This window comes from Lactuca saligna, chromosome 4, assembly GCF_052625555.1.
Source record: "Lactuca saligna cultivar CGN05327 chromosome 4, ASM5262555v1, whole genome shotgun sequence".
NCBI lineage: Eukaryota > Viridiplantae > Streptophyta > Magnoliopsida > Asterales > Asteraceae > Lactuca > Lactuca saligna.
The window spans coordinates 166870550-166877209 of NC_136420.1; positions in this window are offsets into that span (position 1 = coordinate 166870550).

Genomic DNA, 6660 nt, shown 5'->3' on the forward strand with positions numbered 1-6660 from the left:
AGGTATCGAAACCCTAGAAGGCAGTGGGCCTAAATCGCGCCATTTCGCGCACTCGCGGCATCGGCTAGTGCTAGGCTAGGCTAGGCGCGCGCGTGGGCTTGGCCCATTCCTTTGATCCACTAAAGCCTTTGAAGGCTTACCAAAGGAATAGGCTTATAAACCCTCAAATGTTTCTTCTCCCCACCAATGTGGGATACAAAGGAAATTGCCAACTTGCAATTCCTTTATATTTATAAAGTTCCAACAATTAAAATATGTTAAGCGGTCATACACATAGATACACACAGAAAGACATATATATACTCATGAGTATTATATTTCAAACAAAGATGAAGAAATATACCAAAATCATTTGTATGCGTGAATCTAGGTCGGAGGGTTTTTTTAAAAAAAAAAACATTAACAACAATGTCTAGGTTTTTCTCTACTTATGCAGTGATGTTTCTTGTGCTCAATGGTGAAAGTCCGACAATGATCTGAAAATAGAGATCAAACAAAAACCCAATAAATCAATTTCCCAGAAAAGTGTATTTGATGGAGGTTGAAGAACGACGACTCTTGGTCATGGCAGAGATAGAAAGGTAAGGGAAAGGGTGAGGAACGACAGCTAGGTTTCTTTTGGGTCTAGGATTGTGATGATTGGACGTTGGTGTCTGGGATATATAGGGAAAGGTCTGATATTAAGGACAAGGTGATCGTGATCGACAAATTTCGGATTCAAATGATGGATTCGGGGCGAAAAGGCGGAGCGGGTAATGGTACCAAATCAGAAAAACAAAACCCAAAATAGAGAGGAACATAGGAGAGTGTTGTGGTTCACTTCATGCCGTGGATAGTGTGCTGGTGGCGGAGGTAGTAGTCGATGATGGTACCAAGTCAAAAGTACTGCGGTAGTGGACTTTTTACTGTGCGTATCAAATATTAATGAAAATGGGAAATGATATCAGTGAAAGAGGCGAAGACCGCTAATATAAGAGAAGATAAACCATAAATGAAATTTTTTATAAGGCTTCAAGGAAGACTCAACAAGATCAAAGGACTTAGTCAAAGGTACTGCGATGGTAGGATCAAATATGGAGGAATGTTAGTTTAATTTTGAGAATTCATTTGACCGGATAAGATTTAAATTTCTAGCCATGCATAAACTGATAGTAAATATTGAATAAAGTCTTATACCTCTTAAAATTCAGTTTTTTGATTAAGGCGTGCACACACACACACACACACACACACACACACACACACACACACACACACACACACACACACACACACACACACACACATATATATATATATATATATATATATATATATATAACTGAGGAGCACATAGAAAATATTAACCAAATTAAGCTAAAGTTGTAATGATCAACATTAATTTATTAATTTTTTATTGATTTTTTAAAATTAATTTAAATTTATTCTATAATTAAATTAAAATTATTAGAAGTACGTTGCTATTAATAATCTAATTAAGCTAAATTTGTAATGACTAACATTAAGTCAATAACAAAATTACGCACTTCGATTTTAAAATTAACTTAATTTTATTTTACAATTAATTTAATTTTTTTTTTTGTTATTAGTTTTTTTAACATTAATTTAATTTGATTTTATAATTAATTTATTTTATTTTAATATTAATATTAATTTGATTTTATAATAAATTTAATTTGAATCTAAAGGTAACTTAACTTGATTTTTGAATTAATTAATTTTTTTTTTGTTATTAGTTCAATTTTTTAAACTAATGTTATTTTATTTTAATATTACGATTAACTTGATTTTAAAACTAATTTAATTTGATTTTACAATTAATTTATTATCTTTTAATAATTTTTTTTTAAATATAATTTAATTTTATTCTATAACTAAATTAAAATTACTAGAAGTACGTTGCTATTAAAAACCTAATCAAGCTAACGTTGTAACGACCAGCATTAAGTCAGTAACAAAATTTAGCGCTTTGATTTTAAAATTAACTTAATTTTATTTTATAATTAATTTAATATTATCTTTCTTGTTATTACTTTTTATAACATTAATTCAATTTGATTTTATAATTAATTTATTTTTATTTTAATATTAGTATTTATTTGATTTTACAATTAAATTAATGTGATTTTATAATAAATTTAATTTGATTCTAAAGGTAACTTAATTTGATTTTCTAATTTATTTAAATGTTTTTTTTTGTTATTTGTTCAATTTTTAAACTAATTTTATTCTATTTTAATATTAATACTAACATGATTTTAAAACTAATTTAAATTGATTTTATAATTAATTTTTTTTTATCAATGTCTTTAAAATTAATTTAATTTTATTCTATAATTAAATTAAAATTATTAGAAGTATGTTGCTATTAATAACTTAGTTAAGCAAAAATTATAATGATCAACATTAAGTTAGTAACAAATTTAAGTAGTTTGAATTTAGAATTAACTTTATTTTATTTTATAATGAATTTAGTATTTTCATTTTTGTTATTAGTTTTTTTTAACATTAATTCAATTTGATTTTATAGTTATATTTATTTTATTTTAATAACAATATTAATTAGATTTTATAATTAATTTAATTTGATTTTATAATAAATTGAATTTGATTCTAAATGTAACTTAATTTGATTTTCTAATTAATTAAAAAAATTGTCATTAGTTTAATTTTTTAAACTAAAATTATTTTAATTTAATATTAATATTAACTTCATTCTAAAACTAATTTAATTTGATTTTACAGTTATCTATTAATTTTTAAGGATTTTTTAAATTTAATTTAATTTTATTCTATAATTAAATTAAAATTACTAGGAATACATTGCTATTAATAACCTAATTAAGCTAAAGTTGTAATGCCCAACATTAAGTCACTAACAAAATTAATCACTTTAACACCATATACAATACATTATATAAGTAAGTTGCAAGTAATAACCTAATTAAGCCAAACTATTCATCTTAAATATCACATAATCATACATGTATACAATACATTCAATTCTAATTTTCATTTCATTTTAGACATACAATACAACTAGCATATGCCAATTTCATACAATTAAGCATAAAAATTCAAACAAATGTATACATCCAATTTAAAACAAATGCACACATCCAATTTCAATTTCATACAAATCTATACATCTAAATACAAAATCAAACAAGTGTGTGTGTATGTGTGTATATATATATATATATATATATATATATATATATATATATATATATATATATATATATAATTTCAATATCTAATTTCAATTTCATGCCAAATTTCATTTTTAAGCCAATATGGTATAAACATAAATAAGAAAAACATATACAAAATACATAAACACTTCCCACAAATCTAAAAAAACATATATAATCCCACAAAATACATAAAACTTCCATACCTCAAAATACAAAGATAATCACTCAACAAAATTGAAGAATACTACCAATTTATCACCCAAATTAGTAGCAAAACAGAAAAATAATAGAAAGTGTGGAGGAATTCGACCTTCAATGTGACAACCCAAAATTTCTATCATGTAAAGTCAATCAATTCAATCGAAAGTCAGACTCGTTTCTACTATCTTTTAGCATTTTTAAGGGTTTGTTTGAGTGTTCTAAAGCCTAGTACATTCAATTTTTGTATGTTAGGATGTGTTAACTTAAGTTCGTTGAGTTGAAATCAAGCCGGAAACTCCATCACAAGGAGTTCATGCCGCAAACGAGCGTTTACGGTCGTAAACCCATGGCCAGCTGTGAACCTCTCCCTTAGGTATGAAGTTCCTTCATTTCTCACATCTTCAAGTCAAGAACACTCAATTCTCTCTCAAGTATCATCCAAAACACTTCCATTTCTCTTCAAAGTTGTAAGTGTTCCTTTCATTGTTTGTTGATATCTTTCACACTCAAGTGAAACAATTTTATTTCATCCTTGAATCCAACTCTTTTGACTTAGATCTTCAAATCTTCATCCTTTTCACCAAGAACACACACTTGTTCTTGGTGGCCGTGAACACCCCAAGGGCTTCCAAAATCGTGAGTATCTCTTATATCATCTTGTACCCATTAGAAACACTTACTTTCCAACCTTAAATCAAACATATTATTCATGATCTTCAAGAGTTTACGGCCGTAAACCCTTCATGGTGGCTGTAAACCCTTCATAAGATTATGATGGTTGTGAACCCTTCATCCATGGTAGTAAACCCTTCATAGACCAAGATACAGTCGTGAACACTTCTAGTGTTCTTGGCCGTAAACACACCCATGGTCGCAAAGACTCATAGGTGTGGCTGTAAACTTCCTTTTCCCAATCATATGTGACTGATACACTCCATGAAGAGTGATTCCTATTTCCTAAGGGTGTTTTCCATACATGATTAGTTGTAATGTACACTAATTGTACACATATATATGTTATTATATGTTTATTAGGATCTGATTGTGCTCGGGATTTCACTTGGCATACTTAGCATTCTATATTTATCTTTTATTCGAATCACTAACTACAGGTGAGTTCATGCCTCTACAATCAACCTTTTACATGTTCTAAATGCTTTTAGGGGAGAATACAAGTTGAAACACGGTTGAATTGTGTTTATCATACATTTAAATACTTGCAAACAAAAATGACTCATACTGTTTTCAATATATTGTTAAACTTCTTATCAAAACCCTTTCTCAAATTCTTATAAACTCTTTTACTTTCAACATTATGTTCACATAAATATTTGTGTATAAATATACTTTAATGGACTTAGGACTAGTGTTAATGACCTTGACTATTGTTCCTTGTTTGGTTGTGGGATTAAGGTAGTATTCGGTAGTCCAACTCAAGACATACTAGTAAAGTATAACAGGTATAGTTTAAGAATTGTTTCCTTTCAAAAAACTAGTTATACAGTAGACATACTAGTAAACTATAATAGGTATAGTTTAGAGATCATACATATTCAAGTACAAGAAGTAATACTATACACGTTACATTTACAAAAGGAACATCTCATATACAAAACGAACATTACATTTACAAAAGCAACATTACACATACAAAAGGAACATACACATTATGCATGTACATGATAAAAAAATTGTGAGCTACTACTTCATGGCATAGCAATACACTTGTTGTGTCATGTTTTGTAACCAAAATCTCATGGACGGAGAGCATGAGTTTATGTATAGATCTATATGGGATTGACCATCCCACGCCTCGCTACTAGCTACAGTGGGACCTGCAAGTCCATGGGTGAACAAATGTCATACCTTTTCAACGTCCGAAGAACGTCGTGTATTTACACTAGGTCGATCAAGCATGGTTATAACCTTATCACATTTTCATCTAAATCAACCAACCCAGTTATAAGGTGGTAAACTAATATTTGAGTATCATTCATTAGTATAAACATTTTATTTACATTACTATAAGAGAACAAACAAACGGTACGGTCTTGGTAGGAGACCACATTTTCATTACAAGCAGAAAATATAGGATTTTCTGGGAAAACAAACAAACCTTTTTATGATACAACCATAAACCATTTTTGGAAGTAAATACAACATAATGACACTAAACTCCTTATGAACTAACCAACTTAAATGTTGATCTACTCTTTCAAAATAACTTGTATTCTCAAGAAACAAGTAAGATAGGTACACTTGTCTAGCTTTTGGGAAGACGGTGAAGAATCCAAGACTCGTCTCATTCTTTTGTCACATTCATTTTTGGTGTTATTTAAACTTTACAAAGAACACACTTGTATTAACTATACTATTTAATGCAATGGATGTTGTTGCTCGATTTACTATATTGCATTGTTATGATACTATACATGACGTCCTCCACCACCGAATGATTCCGCCAATTCGGTTTTGGGGTGTGACAAATTGGTATCAGAGAATTGTTTATAGCGAATAAAGTATATCAACCCATAAAAGATATATAACTATAAACATAATTGGATCAAAACACTCTGACCAAGAGTTATACTTTTAAAATATAATCAATATTTTATTAAAAATTATACATACATGCATTCATACTAGGATCAATATCATACTAGAACAGAACAAAAGTATTGTGATTGTTGAACGACACAAGTAGGCTTGGGGATGTATGGTCAGATCTAGGAATGACATAGCATGATCAACTATGTTAGTGCGAGAAGTGATTAGCATATGCCCACGAATGTTTGTGATGTTCTAGGAAGTTTAAAAACATACCAACTATCCACAAAGAATCAGTGAGAACATAAAGCAAACTTAAAATACTATAGGAGTATTTTGTGTTACTATTAACTTATGTGGAAACTAAAGACTCTTATTAGAAGGTCTATAAGTATGGAGTGCATACGCTAAAGTTATATATAATTAAAGATTCTATAGACTTAGAATCTATGACTATCGCTTTACTTCATGTTCCTTGTTTGGTTGTGGACTTAGAGTTGGGTCATTTATTCGAAGGTTTATTTTATCTCAGAAATTATATATAACTGGTATGAACTATTTAGTTATAGAAATAACTAATGAGCATCACACCCCTATAAGTATTATTAGATTAGACGTCTATTAATTATCTCTTTTATCCGCGTAGATATCATGGATGGATTCCATCATCCTAGAGACCTGTACTTTCCCAATCATGGAAATGGTGGATGGCTAG